Genomic DNA, 15655 nt, shown 5'->3' with positions numbered 1-15655 from the left:
ACCACAGCATAGATGTTCTCTCTAGATTTCCAGAATGCTCTCCCTTATGTACCTTTCAGTACATCCGAACAAAAACACATCTGGTATCCTATTAACATACTTCTGTAAATCACATGTGAAATGTTTAGGTCTTCAACACAAATGGTCCTTTGATCTGACCCTGTGACTGTGACCAGATTCTTACCAGTCATCCCCCTACCATAACATCACAACCCCCCTAAACAAACTGTATACATTTACTACCCCATCTAAAACATTCATCTACCACAACATCTCTCGAAATGTACCAGGTTTGATTATCCTAATCACTGTGCGAATTACCTCTGACTCAGTAAAACCTTCTGGCAGACCTTCATCTATTTGTTTACAGAGACTGCTGTATGTCAGAACCAACATCAGAGATTTGTCTCTGTCTCACTACACAGACAAACATCAAGTATGTGCAACAACATAAGATATATCAAGCCAGCAAATATTACTTACTAGTCCAACAGTAAGAAGGCCAGCTCGCTGTCTGTCTGCAGCCTTTTATTTCACGAAGCTCTCGCCAACGATTTAAAGCCAGTCCCAGATTTACTCAGCAGCTTCACTCTCCTTTACTCTTCTTAGCTTACTCCATCGTCCTCTTTACTTCTGCCTTTACCTATGTCCATAGATGCTGAGTCCGGTTATATTGCTCGCTCACCCTGCTGTGGTTCTGGCACAATGGTGTCGAAAATCTCCATCAGCACCCCCCTCACCTTTAAACTTTCTCCCCCTGGCAGTCTGGTGCTGCCAGTGTTAACACACACACCCCCTCAGTGCTCTAAGCACCCAGTCACTTAAGCTAACTAGCTATCAGCAGTTAAGCTAAATTTCACATCACTGAGAGCTGAGACAGAACAGGGGGTGGTTAACATTTTCTCCATTTGTGTGTGACTTACAAAAAGCATTACACACTTGTTCCTTACTCCCAAGGCCCAAGGCTTAAAACTCTACTTGGTCCTCACAATGAAAGACATACAAGAACACATACACACACGCACATACTCACACATATTCTTACAAAGACCCACAGCACAGCATCAGCTTTCAGGGGCAGGTCTCAGAATGCAGCCTCTTTATCTCAGGTTGTGGTCAAGAACAACTTCCTGTCGGATTGCCTTTCAGCCATGCACTTCTACACAGCTCCTATACCAGCCTACTGACATCCATACAGTAATTACACCTGACCCCAACTGGATAACATTCTCAGAGTTAACATAGAAATAGTGCATATAGGCTGCATGTAAGTTGTGAAGGAGGTAGTCCATATACTCTGTGTATATTAAATTTTAATTGTGCCTCTTAATCTTTCTCTGGTGCCTGGCAGATAGTGAAACCTTTTCTCCTCTTCTCTAAGATATTTGTTGCAGAGTAGATATGGAGATTGGCTGTTGGGATATAAAAGTCCGACAATCTGTATTAAAAATGACTTCTTGTCTCTATTAGAAACAGTTTGAAATAAGAAAAGTTAAAAAACAACTCAAACAAATGTGTTTTGTAATGTGGATTCTGTGTCAAAGGGGGGTATTAGTGATGCTCAATTGCATGCAGTATGGCCATTTGTTGTGAGCCACAATCAAATTTGTTTATGTGATTTTGTCAGAGCTTTCATGGGTGCCCTGCATGGTAAACATTCATCACATGGTGTGTAATATGACAATCTTACATCGGTATGAGAAATTCCCAACCCAGAGTCAGTGTTGTGGCCATATTAGGGAGATAAATCATGCCATTAGTGGCTATGCTCTTTCACAACGCCACAAGGAATATGTTGGCCCAGATTAATCTTCAAAATGAGCCAACAATTCAATAACCTCCACGGTCTATGTGCAAACTGTCATATTTTATTATAGAATTTGTCAACACAAGGATGAGAGGAGACATATAGTACACAAAATAAGCCTGCAAGAGATTTGATTTGGACAAATTTGAGTGGGCTCACAACATTGTGTTTTGTACTAAAGAGCTAAGCAAACAACATTACGTGCATGCACTCTGAGTAAGTGGCTGTCATATAAGGTACATGCAGCATGGACAAATCTCTCCATTTTCTAGTCGAGCTGCATTCCTACTAATTTTCCATTGCTACATTGCCTCTGAAATGCTCTCAATTATAGACGTCAAGAGGTCAAGATGTTCTACAATCCAATCAGATCCAAGCACAGCGGAAACGACCACACTGATACTGTTGCTCCGTCACATTATCCCGGGGACACCCGCCTCCATGCATCACCTTGGCAGCACATTAAGCCTTATGTGCTTTATGAAGAGGGATTATAAAGGGAAAAGTGAGCAAATATCTCACTTTGACAGAAATACCCTGCACACACAAAGGTCTACATATTCCAGCTCAAAAACAATTACTCATCATCAAAGCCTTTTGTCTCTGCATGCTTTGTTGTTTTGACAAAGAGAGAGGGGGGCCATTCATCACAGTGAATGGAGGGAGACACTGTGAATTTTTACTGTACTGTACTTCAGCATATTCAGCCACAGTCAGCACTGCTGGATCTTTAGACAGTGGTGATTTGTGGTTTGTGATTTATGATTCTTTGGGCTTGGAAAACAAACCTGTCCTGCATCTGTAAATATTTCACAATGGAAAAAAAAGTTGGTGCTCTGCAACACAGTCCACTGAGTTAGTTACAAAGGTCAGCAGCCCTGTATCACATTTTACTACTATTAAAATATATCACTATCACAACCATTTTGTGTAAGCGAACAAAGTTTGAAGGGCTTTCTAATGCAGTGGCGCCCTACCTGGTGGTTGGGACCCCCACGAGGGGTTGCAAAATAAATGTAAGGGGTCTGGAAATGTTAACTAGGAGAGAAAAGTTAAAAAAAAGCATTTTTTCATTGTGCTTATTTTCTCAGACTTTCTTCCAATCTCTGCTTTGTCTCCTGTGATTATTGGATAATTTTCACTTCTTCAGTAACCCACAGTGTTTAAATTTCACAACACACACACACAGCGAGCTGCAGACCACTGTGAGCAGTTTGAATGCAAGTCTGTCAAAATTAAAACACAACTCACCTCTAGTTCACCATGATTTATTCATCAAATGTTTTTGATTATCTTGTAGGCTATTCATCAGGGGGGTATCAAAGGCAGTTTCCACTTTCTTTATATACAGTCCATTTATCAGTCACGTGACCTATACTGCAATCACAGACAAGTATACAAAATATTATCACCATTACACAAACATTTACAAATATAAATGACCAATGACCACAAACTACAAAACATATACAATATTACATTTATATTTTCAGAATATTATCTAAATCAACAAATACAATGTCATGTCACAACATAAAAACATTAATGATGAAAAATCATGTAATATCAAATCTTTCATCCCTTGAATTATACTGACTAATTTCAAAGTCTATCTGCAGTTGACACTAATTGTGCACAACTGTTCTCATAAGATATATGCTCTTTGAGACCAAATATACTTTAGTAGTCTCTATCAATATGACTATAAGTCATGTAATTTCTCATTTAACCCTCTCCAGGTGCACAGTGCCTTCCTCAAATCTCTCTCTGCATTTGACGAACATACCTTCCTCGGGTCCCTAAAGATTGTTGATGAAAATAATCACTCATTGAACTCTTCCTGTATCTCACAAGGGTTGCAAGTAACTTCATTTTAAGGGTTCATGAGCCAAAAAGCTTGGGAACCACTAATGTGTAGTGTCCCAACATAAACTCACAGGTGGCTGAACAAAGGTGTTTCACTTTTTGCATTTTTTTTTTTTTGCATATGCCTCCGCCACAGACTGTTTACTCCCTACCCTGTTCATGCACCATTTTTGGCCCGATAACCACTCTGTTTGGCTGAGCATTAGAGAAGACCTTTATTGTTTTATTTCTGAGATTATATTTAGCATTTCAAAGAGCCCATGATCTGCCAAACTGCAGGGTATTTTTTTCTGGCTGCTTCCAGGCAACATGCAGAACCTTAGTGAGAGAATCTGAGAAGCCCTGTCTTATCCTCTCTTTCTGTCTGCGTGTTACAGCTGCCCACATAGGTACCAAACTGTCTTTATTTATAACTCTAACCATGTCCTTCAACACATGAGGTAAATAAGTCGATAAAAACAGAACAAAAAAAAAACATTACACATTTTTCACTTGTGATCTCAGATAACTTAGTTCACAACAACTGTAAAAACATTTTGTTTGTGGTGCCTGAGGTCTCACTGCCTTCCTCATCAAACTTTGAAACGATCCCTTGGTAGCCAGCAAAGAGAATTCTGTTAATTCCCTAATGGTCTTGGACACCATAACTTATTCAGCAGCCTCACATTCAGCCCAGCACCTGAATTTGGGATAGTCTTCACCTATTTCATGTTGGTTCGATGTATCTTTCCCTGGACTGTCAAAGACCCCGTTCTAAAATACATGGTAACATGAAGGTCTGTTCTGTGGTCTTCTGGCTGTTTTTTGGAAGAGCTGTGCAAATACCCAAAGTGACCTCATTTGGACAGCTTGTATATTACCCTAATTAGTCTCTTTGATAATTCCGGTTACCTTCAAAGATGCACAGGGCTTTTAATCTTGAACCAAATAGATAGACACTGATTTATGATTTATACTTCGTATAGCCGGGAGGAACAGTAAAGCTGCATCTATTCCTTTTCATAAGGAGTTTGAGTTTGGCCGCTGACCTCAGCACCTTATTCCTGAACAACTTTGAAAAGAAGCTTTAGGAAACACAAACAACAAACACAAACACAACAGTGGTAGATAGGAATGTTGCAGAATAGTTGGCTGTGAATTCATTAAACCTGCTAAATTTATTTTTGATTGATTTTTTGCATGCATTTCATTTTAGATTACAGCAACAGGAAGGGTGTAATGTAGAATGGATTTTTCAACACCTAAGTAACCTAAATACTACCTGCAAACTTCATTTCCCATGATTTCACAGTTAATTATTGACAGATGAACTCCTCACTCTCTTGCCCAGCTGAGATTTAGGACAGATGCATCTGTTAGTTCAAGAAACTGGCCTATTGTGAAAGGTGGCCTTGTTCCACTAAGGGCAGGCAAAGTTAACAAGATGTAGACTGATGATAAATCTAACACTCATTATGATGATCAACTTTCAATACTAAATGAAAGGAATTGGGCTTATTAATGTGCTCTGACAAACAGTCGAACAGGATCAGTGACGTCTGTAACCAGACCAGACCAAAGCCTGATGAAATTTCTGTCTTACCTCAATTTCCTACATCACAGACAGAAACATTTGGTTTCAACAACCTGCAGGAAGGACAGTTAGTTATACCAGGAATTACTAAGGGTCTGTGAGTCTGTATGCAACCAAAATCGTTCCCTGATTGGCACACCTTCAGTAACTACAGGCACTATTCACTGAACTTGCTGTAGTGTTTAAAAGCCATGTTAGTGGCTAGGCAAAGCTATACTATACAGTGGTGCTTTGAGCTAAATGCTAACGTCAGCATGCTAACATGCTCATAAAGACAATGCTAACATGCTGATTTTCTGGCAGGTGTAATATTCTCAGTTTTTACTATTTTAGTTTAGCATTGAGAATGCAAACACTTGCTAATTAGCACTAAACTGAATGGAACGTCTTTAGCTACTCATAAACGGAAGTATTGAACAAAAGTTTAGGGATCTCCAAAGTTATTACAATTCATCCTGAGAGGGACATAAATGTCTAAATTTCATAGCAATCTATCCAAAAGGTTAATTTCACTTGAAACCAAAAATGTCAATAGTAACTATAGTTGGGGTCTTGATATTGTATTACTTGGAAAAATCACTGACTGCATCACAATCTTTAATCGAAATGTTCTTCCACAGATACAAAAGAAAAAACACTTCATCAAATAAAAGACTGAAACCAAAGCTGAGTGGACAATTGCAAATTATCCAAATGTAAAAGGCCATTTTTAAAACTGCTACAGCTGTCAGCAGAGGCTTGGTGAACCACTGAAACCCACAGAATTTAATTGGCTCTACTGCGGTCTGTGTTAGCCCTGTGGTAGACTGGCAACCTGCCCAGGATGTAGCCCATCTCCCGCCCAATGTGTGCTGGAATAGCTTCCATAAGCAGATGGATGGATGGATACTGAGAGCTTCCTGTCTGACTGCTTGCCCTTCCCACAAAATACTGACCAACAGCTTGTCCACATTCTCTACATACTAACAAAATCGGAACACAGAAAGAGATGGTCTTATACATTTCTACTCATACATTTTTGTGCATTACTTCTCAAGGGAATTTATTAGATAAAAGTTATGTTAAGCTACCCAAGCAGCATGCATACTGATGATTATTGAATTAAGCACAAAGCACAGAGTCTGCTCACCTATTTTAAACACCTCAGTTTTTTTTCTCTCCTCTGCTAATTAAATTAGTAGTTATTAATCTTCTCTATGACTTCTGACTTTGTGTCCAGTGTAGAGCAGCAATGAGGAGGAATATGATTGTCTGTAAATCTCTTCCAAAGCACTACCCACACTTCATCACAGCTCATCGCTATGTAAACAAACAACATGACAGCTTGATAACACAAAGCATGAGTAGCTGCATTTCCTGTCTAGTATTCAGTATCACACACATAGATTTCTCCCTTCAGCACGAGCTTATTACCAGGATTCATATTTCTGGGGGGAGAAAAAAAAAAAAAAAAGTAAGTAAATTGAAGGATGGTTTGACATTTCTTGGCACACTGTTATTGAACTAAGTGTGATCTGTGCTGTAATGTTATAGCCTTGTTCCAATGGCTTTGACAAGAAATCATGGAGTGAATATGCAATGCATTTGGACTCTCATTGTCATGGAAAACAAACACTGCAAACACAAATATGTCCTATTTAACTTTGATGCCTTGTCAGTTCTGTTCACAAAATATGTCAGGTGGCTGTCATACAGTAATATGCTAAATTGAGTACAATTATTTTAAATTCTTAGAAGCAGGGATGTTTTTAGTTAACTTTTAATAAACTGTTTATAAAGAAAAATTGTAGTTTTAAGTGTGGGTGTGTGTGTGACAAAATAAACATGATTCAAAGGTTAAAGAAAGAAAGAATAAAAGAACAAAAGAACAAAAGAAAGTAGTGAGCACAAACTAGTAGTATATGGAGTTTATTGATTATTTTAAGTGCAACGACTCATACAACAGCAACACTCCAGCAGAGGACATTGTTAGGATTCACATACATACAACAGTACTTGAGAATTGAAATTCATTGTTCATGATCTTTAAAACTGTTTCATATTAAGCACCCTGCCAAGTGTGTAGGAGAAACTACAGTGGGCATGGAAAAACTCACAAAAAAGTGTTCTGGGCCACTGTAGAAACATGGCGGTTCAACATAGTGGCCTCCGTAGAAGAGGACTCCGTAGATAAAAACATCTCATTCTAAGGTAACAAAAGGTAACAGTTCTTAGTTTCAGGTGATTATACACAAATGAAAAAACCCTCCAAAATGTTGTACACTGGACTTTCAGTAGTAATATAAAGACAAACTGAGGTAACAACTGAGCTGTAGGAGTCTAAACTATACTGTAGCTGGAAAATGAATTGATGAAAATGTTTATTGTAATAGTTTTGTGGCAGAAAAACTGATGACTATATGCTATTATATGCTGATGCATACAAATCCTCCGCATGAAGAAGAATTCAAAGAGAGTTTTTTGGTGAATAACAGGATATGGTGCTCCAGAAACCCCCCACCCTCGACCGTGACACTCCCCCTCTACTCTCTCCTGCGAGGAGTGACTGAGAGCCCTGCATGTCAACAGGCGTGGAATATCCTCAATCTTCTTTGTCACATTCACTTCACTCCCCGATATGGCTTGAGGACAGAGCATCAGTTCTGGTGTCTCACGGGCCACTACCCCTTCTCCCGGGTTTATATGCGAACTTGAACCAGCTATGAATTCATCTCCTCTATTGCTGCAGCAAGCTTGAGGAATTCCATACGGCTTTATTTGAGTCAGACAAGTGATTTATGCTGCATAGAGGCTGCTTTATGGTGCCATATGACCAAATGAAAATTTCAGGGATACAACAAAAGCATTTCACATGGAAGGTTTTCTGTCGCAGTTTTTCATGAGCGAGCAAATCACTGCAGGAAAAGGCGACAATGTGGAAGGCTCACGTGGGATTGCAAGAACATTGTTTGCCTCCTATCACAAACAGCTGTGTAAAATGGAAAAACAACTTCTAATAACATATAATGAGGGGAAATAATCTCTGACCCAAGCCAAGAGAAGCTTTATATGGCTTATTGTTCTCCTTTCCTCTGGGTATTCAGAGCCAAAGAAGAGAAGCCTCTCACCCTGGCACATTGTAACACTACCAGGATTACTGTACCATCCTGTACAGTGCTCTGGGTGTCTCTGTGGAGTTAGAGTGCAGCAGAGAATCCAGGATATTAGAGAACTCTTAGAGTGGATACTAGTATGAAGTGTAAGACAGACCAGAGTGGGATTTAACCTTGGCTTTAATAAGGCCTCTTGGGTGTGCCTGTGAGGGAGCCCACTGTCTTGCAGCTCTTTGCTTTTCCAAAAGAGAAAGTGGAGAGAGGCTGTCTCGCCTCGTGGTACATGACAGGGAAGAAGGGGACAGTTTGGGTAAAGGAGAGAAAATATGACAACATGGCGATGATGTGGCAGAGAGGAATAGTGTGTGAAAAGTGCCCGTGTGTAATAATTAAAAACGTCACATTTTATATGCTGGTCAGATGTTTTAGCCTGTCACATCAATCAACGATTGCTCGATGTGGAGCAAATCATGTTGTTATAAGTGGATCAGAAGCTATTTCAGTTTGTACTATTTTCGTATCCTTGGCTTTAAATAAACACTGGCTGGGAAAAAGGACCAATGTGTTTTGCTAATGTGACATAAAAAACTTCGATGATAGCAACTAAAGCATAGTGTATTGACCTGTCTGCTCCTGCTTGTGTCCTACTTTGTCTGTGTGCATGTGACTGGGTGCATTAGTGGTTCTCAAGTCCAGTCAGACACGCTGTAAATGCCTCCATGTAAGCGGTTGATGGGTGGGCAACATTGAACGGGCTGCTTTGTGTCTGCCCTGTGTCATATCATCGCATATACATAAGTGGCTGGCTGCAGAGAGCCGACAGCACGGTCATGTTTTTTGCAAAAAGTAGTGTAGCACAGCCCGCTTCTGGTTGGAGTCTTTGATGATGCAACCCCTGAGTGCAAATGAAGGTTAGCCAGAGAGACGATCAGAACAGAATGACAATCTTTCCTGTTTAATATGCAAAAGTATCTTAATATTATTTTGACAAATGAGGTGGGATAGTTCGATCATGGGGTTAACACATTTTGCTTCTTCATTCTCTCTTCTCCTCGTCCTCATGAGAGGTGTCTCTCTGTACTGGCCCCTGAGAGCTTTACATAAGACTTGACTACTAAAAGCTGTTATAAGAAGTTTTTGAAACTTTAAGATCAAGTGATTCCTCTTCATCGCTCCGCTTGTGCCCTTGTGTTACTAGAGAATGTGCCGTAAAGTGCTGCTCCACTCCTTTTCTCTGTCTTGTCTGCGCAAACCTGTTAATTTGGTTTTGTCTGGCTCCTTGGATGTGAACATCTTGGTTTCAGATATCACAGCATGCCGACTGATTTTATGACAACCCCCCACTCCTTTAGCCCCCTCTCTCTTTCTCTATCCTCCTCACTCTCTTAGCACACTGGATATATTCCCCTATGATTATAAATAGATTCTAATTAGCTCCTCCAGCCATGGGCAATAGAATTGTTCATCAAGTAGGGACTGCACTCAGAGGCCTTTATACATTAAAGCATGTGCAAAAGTCAGAAGAATAGCACATCCCTCCTCTGCTTCAATTAAATTTTTTTCTGCAAAGCAGGGATTCATTTTCCTATATATCGGTTCAAAAATAATTCTGCACTGCATTCAATTTCCCTTCATGGGTCAAAAGAACTAAGAAAGGTCAACCCAACCTTATGACTGAAAGTCACACAAAATTGGAAGACACTGATCTGGTACAAAGTAGTACTTGGTTGATAATTAATAGGTTGATTTTGACTCATATATCTTACCTTTGTCTGTACAGTTTAATAATAACTGTTTATAACATCTAAGCACATCTTCACACTTTCTAATTTCAGTCAGACCTAAAACTTTAAATTCCCACACTTTCCACTGTATTCAAAGCTTGTCAAGACCAAAGACTTGATTTCTGAGATATGGCCAGAAGAAGAGACAGGCTCCTTCTGTCTTTCTCTTTCTCTCACATCAGAAGTTTTGTTCTTAAAAGTTTGCATTTTTGTTCTTTAATTAGACTGTGATGAAAACCTGTCTCTATTTAAAGGTAAGTAACAGACATTCCGCACTCAGTTTAAACTCCCAGTTGTCAGAGGAAATTATGATGCAAATTTGTCCCTGAAATATTTAAACATTTTATCTCTTTGAAATTAAAGATTAAAACAGATTCCCTATCCTGGAGCCTTTTGAAGTTTGTGTACTCTCTGTGGTTTTCTGCACTCACACTAAGCCTAATTCTTAGAACATACTTAAGTTTTAAAATGCTATCTGCATGAAACCACGGACAATAATTATCTGGCTGTGCAGCAAATTAATATGAGCTGAATTCTATAATAACTGTTATTCTGCAGACAAAGAGCCCAGCCAGCATCTGGTTTCATGTTTCTTTCTCCTGTATTATATTAATAAGGTCCATCTGCTCACCTGGCAGCTGTCTGTCCTGTTATTCTACAACTGTCTATGCAGTTGCCTTTCACCCTACCATGAGCAGTGCTTTGTCTCTAAAAGCCTCCTGCAAGAGATATGCAGGGAAACTGAAAAGTAAGGCTGATGTCAACCTAAAAGTTTTATTCTTGTTGCAGAAGCAAAATAATGATCTGATGTTTCTTCAGACAACTTTGAATCTGACTACATATACATCACCTTTCAGTAATAGTGTCTTTCATACAGCACATCTTTTATGAGGATTGTCTTGCGCTGTGGTATTCCTTTCTTTATGAATGCACCACATAACAATGTCAGACTTTCATATAACGATCAAGGAAATGCATGTATGGCATGAAATTCAAATTACCATAAGGAAAACAACCACCAACATAAACAGAAGGCAATTATTTTGTAGGAATAGCAGAGTAGATGTGCTGCATTTTAAGACTTAACACCCACATGATGGCTCGCATGGCTAGCAAAGTGTAGGTCATTAGCCTATTTTATCGCCTTTTCGGAGTGCCTCAGTATTCTCTTGAAAATTAGTCCTTAATGCTGATAGCCAAAAGGCATCAATTAAACTCAACAACCAGAGAAGAGCTCCTTGAGCATTTATCCACTCAGCATGTAATTGTGTTTTATTTTGCTGAAATTACTTATTGTATTAAAACACATTTGTCTGCTAATAATTATAGAAACCTACATTATAAATTCTAAAAGAATTACATAAGCATGAAAATGAGAGGACAGTCTCTTACAGAAATGTGTATGTAAGTAAAATTCTGATGGGTTTATCTTCCACTGCCTGAACATCATTCAACAAATGCAAAACTTTGTGGAAAACGGTGAGTTTTTGTTGGTGTAATAGCACATTGCATCAGCTCAGTAAAGACAAGACATAATATGCACTTTGCATTGTTAACTTTTCACAACACTGAGAGTTCTCGACAAGACAGCTCATCTCACTTTAAATAGTGAAATAGAGAATATTTTACTCATGAGCAGGATGTCTTTCAAGTGTGGAAAAAACACCACAAACTGAGCAAACAACTAGATGAACAATGGCAAAACAGACTGCATTTTCCATGTTGAATTGTAAAAGGCAATTTTATCTGATTATTATTCCCAGTGTTGTATAAAATAGAGCCATGCTGCCCTCTGTCTGTAATTTACCAAAACTGTTCTTCTCTAGAATCTGAATCAGCTTTTATTGGCCGACTATGTGTACATAGATACACATACAAGGAATTTGACTCAAATTTTAAGTTGCTCTCAGTGTACTTACACGTAGTTCTGAGAACAGTTTTCAGGAAAGACAGAAATAGACATTCAGCTAAAAATAAACCATAGAAATAGTGCTAAGAAATAAATATTGAATGGATGCACATGAAGTGGGTGATTATGTAGGTATATGCAGTCTACAGTAAAAAAAAAAGATTTGTATTTGACAGTGATGAACTATATGTACATGTTAAAGCACAGTGTGTATTATAAATTGTAAATATAGCATTTATAATTTGTAGGTAAGTGGATTAAAGGGTTACTGACAATAAGGCTGATTTAACTGTGCATTGTAGTGATGGCCTGTGGAAAGAAGCTGTTCTAAATCTAAAGCAACCATCAAACAGAAACAGGAAACTTTTTTTTGACATACAAATGCCTTTTTAAAGCTTTTCATGATTTTCTTTTGAAGAAAATTGAAAATTTGAAGTAGGTCAATGGTCGGCTAGTTGTAATAGTCATTTTTCATTGTAGATATTTGAGTTGAGTTTAAGTGTAAGTAATAAAATGAATGATGGCTGAATTCCATTTAGCAGGGTCCTGTGCATGCTGGATCACTGTCACACTGTCATAGCTTATCTCTGACAGTAATTACAGTCTTGAGTCTAGGTCAGCAGGTCTGTATCAGCTTTTCTCGTGTAGGAATTAGGCCAAGAAGAGTATCACAGACACAACACTAAACAGAAGTTTCATGTGGTTCAAGGTAATTAGGTCAATGGTGGTTAGTGGTGTAAAAGTACACCAGCTCAAAGGTCATCATTTAGAAAGTGACACCTGTATGTACTGTGTCTCACACTTCGCTTACATCAAGCAACACTACTGACCAAAAATTAGACTTTTGATGCGACAATACATGGTAATGCACAGTGGTGCTCTTATTCATTAATTAACTACAATGGATGACTTAGATACATCTGTGACGTCTGAATAGTAACTGTAAACCAGGGCTGCCAAACCTTTTCCCTTGGAGGGCCAAAACTGAAACTTAATGGTGGACCATCATGGGCCAAAAGGAAACACCTACTGTAGGATCCAAGTTCCCTTATTGACTGACTTCCTGCACAAAGTGTCACTCTGCCTGCTCAGACTGTAAAAAATAATGAATAATTAGGGATATTTAAAAGAGCTTTTTTACCTCACAAAATAAAACAACATAAAAAGCTATATATATTCAATTTTTAAAGTAATTGTTTTTCACTAGATCTGGCAGGACAAACTGAACCCCACTTTAGGCTGTAGACATTCTTTCCATATCAAGAAACAATGCTGATGTCTAATTCTGTGATGAATAAAAATACAATAAACATTTATGCAGAGTTCATGGATTTCTGAAGCAATACCTGAAATTGCTACTGAAATTACCCAAAAATGCAGCAACACTGGGTTACACTACAAGCTACATTTCCAACCCGGCATGTCCTTCCTGCATAATGAAAAATAGCTTTTAAATACTTTGTGTATTTAAAATTTGTTTTTTCTGATATCCTGGTAGATATGGCTGGTACATTTGCTTCACTCTCACGCCAAAAAACAATGGTAATCTGGTAATAAAGGTCCAGTGTGTAGGATTTATGAGGACCTATTGGCAGAAATGGAATATAATATGCATGTTTTCAATAGTGTATAGTCACCTGATTATAGGAATCCATGTGTTTTTGTTGAAGTCCTGACCCACCCTACTCTGCCTCTGATGGGCTACCCTAACATTACCCCAACCCTAACAAATCTCCCTCCTCATGCCTAAACCTAATGAACCAACGAAGACAACGAGTACCAGCCAATCAGAGGACGGGTCACGACTTCACCACCCTGGAGAGAGAGGAGAGGGGAGGGGGGAGTTAAAAGCACCATTTGAGTCCGCCATGTTGAACCGCCATGTTTCCTGCAATAGCCTTATATAGCCTACACGGACAAACCAAACAGTGGCTCAAAATAGTTGCGTTCGCGTTTCTCCTTGACGCTCGGAGATCACGGATCGGAGCTTGGAGTGAGGGAGTTGGCGATGTTGCAACTACACCGCTGTGTGCCTCTATCCGACACACTGGTCCTTTAAGGGGCTGGCAATATCTGAACACTCACTAGCCATTTGCCCAAGGGACAAAAAAGTTAATTTTGCATCGTGCTGACATCATTAAACTTGAGAAGTGCATGTGAGGATTTCTTTCTTTCTGAAAGGGGAAACATGTTGGTGAATACTGACTGTAACTACTCTGTACTTGAGGCTCTTGTTCTCTTTCTCAGTCAATGGGAATCATGTATTATGTAAATGTAAAATTGTATTTTTGGAATGCTTGAAATATACGTTATATATACTATACTGTTTTAAGTATGGCTTATAGAATATATATATATAGATCGATAGAGAGAGAGAGAGAGAGAATATATATATATATAAATAATGTGTGTATGGACTGGTAGCTGGAGAGGTGCCAGTTCACCTCCTTGGCACTGCAGAGCAAGTCACTGAGGAGATATATACTTAATATATATCGATGTAAGATTGAGATGTTATTTACAAGTGCGACCTGTCTACAAACGGATAAATAAAACAATTCTTCATATCATTTGTGTACGTGTATACTGTATAAACAGTGACCTCTCTTGCTTTCTACATTTATTATGCTGTTTATCCCTTCATCACTCATCTGTATACTGCCATTTGATCTGTTTGAATTGTCTCCAAATTGACCATATTAATTAAATAATAATAACACAAATAAAAACACTGTGTCTTGAGTTATATTAGCCAGCAGGGGGAGCTCATGGTCTAGGGAAGGAGTGCCAAGGTACACCATTGAAAGGGATAGGGCTGTGTTTGTTTTCTGTTCATTTTCTCGGGGCTTCTTCACTCGAAGAAACTCAGTAAGTTGTAACTAAAAGCACCGCAAAAAAAAAAAAGAAAAAAAAGCTAATTGCACGTAAACACGTAACACCCACCGGCTCTATTATATGTAGCTGCTGGAAGCCGACCCCTGGGGGGTTTTTCCGAAATTTAACCCCTTGCTCGTACAGTATGTCTGCCAATTTGCAGGCTGCCTCTACCAAACACCCAAATGCAATGCCCGCGTCAGTGCACGTCCGTGTGTGTGTGTATCTGTGAGAGAGAGAGAGGAGAAGAGGAGAAGAGAGAAGAGAGAGAAAGGAGAAAGAGAAAGAGGCCAAAAGAAAGCAGGAAGAGGACGTTAAATCATTGGGCCTAGCCTGGTGGAGATTCATTTGGTGTTGGTCTATCTGTATGGATCTGTTGAACCACAACCACCACACTCACATATTAAAGTTAACCATCTTTGTCCCCCCTCCTCCTCCAGCTCTAGAGAAAAGCTGATGACGGCTGGAGCCACCACAGCTGCTGCTTGCTGGCGAAGATTTGCATGAGCTGGAGCACCAATGGTTGACAATCCCCCTTCAGTCCGGCTCCGATCCAGGCTCCGATCCAGGCTCCGTCTTTTAGAGCCCTCCCTAGCCATTATTTTATTTACCAAATGCCCATATCCTTCCGCAGGGTCAGAGAGTATTTTGAAGAAATTGTCAAATGTTTCTTGGGGCAATTTAACCGTGTCTTCTCATCGACGTTGTTAAACGTTTGCCACACTCGCCAAACATCCCTTTCTCGACGGG

The sequence above is a fragment of the Morone saxatilis genome, unplaced genomic scaffold, assembly GCF_004916995.1.
Source record: "Morone saxatilis isolate NCDOM2014 unplaced genomic scaffold, NCSU_SB_2.0 Contig23, whole genome shotgun sequence".
NCBI classification, from domain to species: domain Eukaryota; kingdom Metazoa; phylum Chordata; class Actinopteri; family Moronidae; genus Morone; species Morone saxatilis.
The sequence above is the reverse complement of the archived record's forward strand: the minus strand, read 5'-3'. Positions refer to the sequence as shown.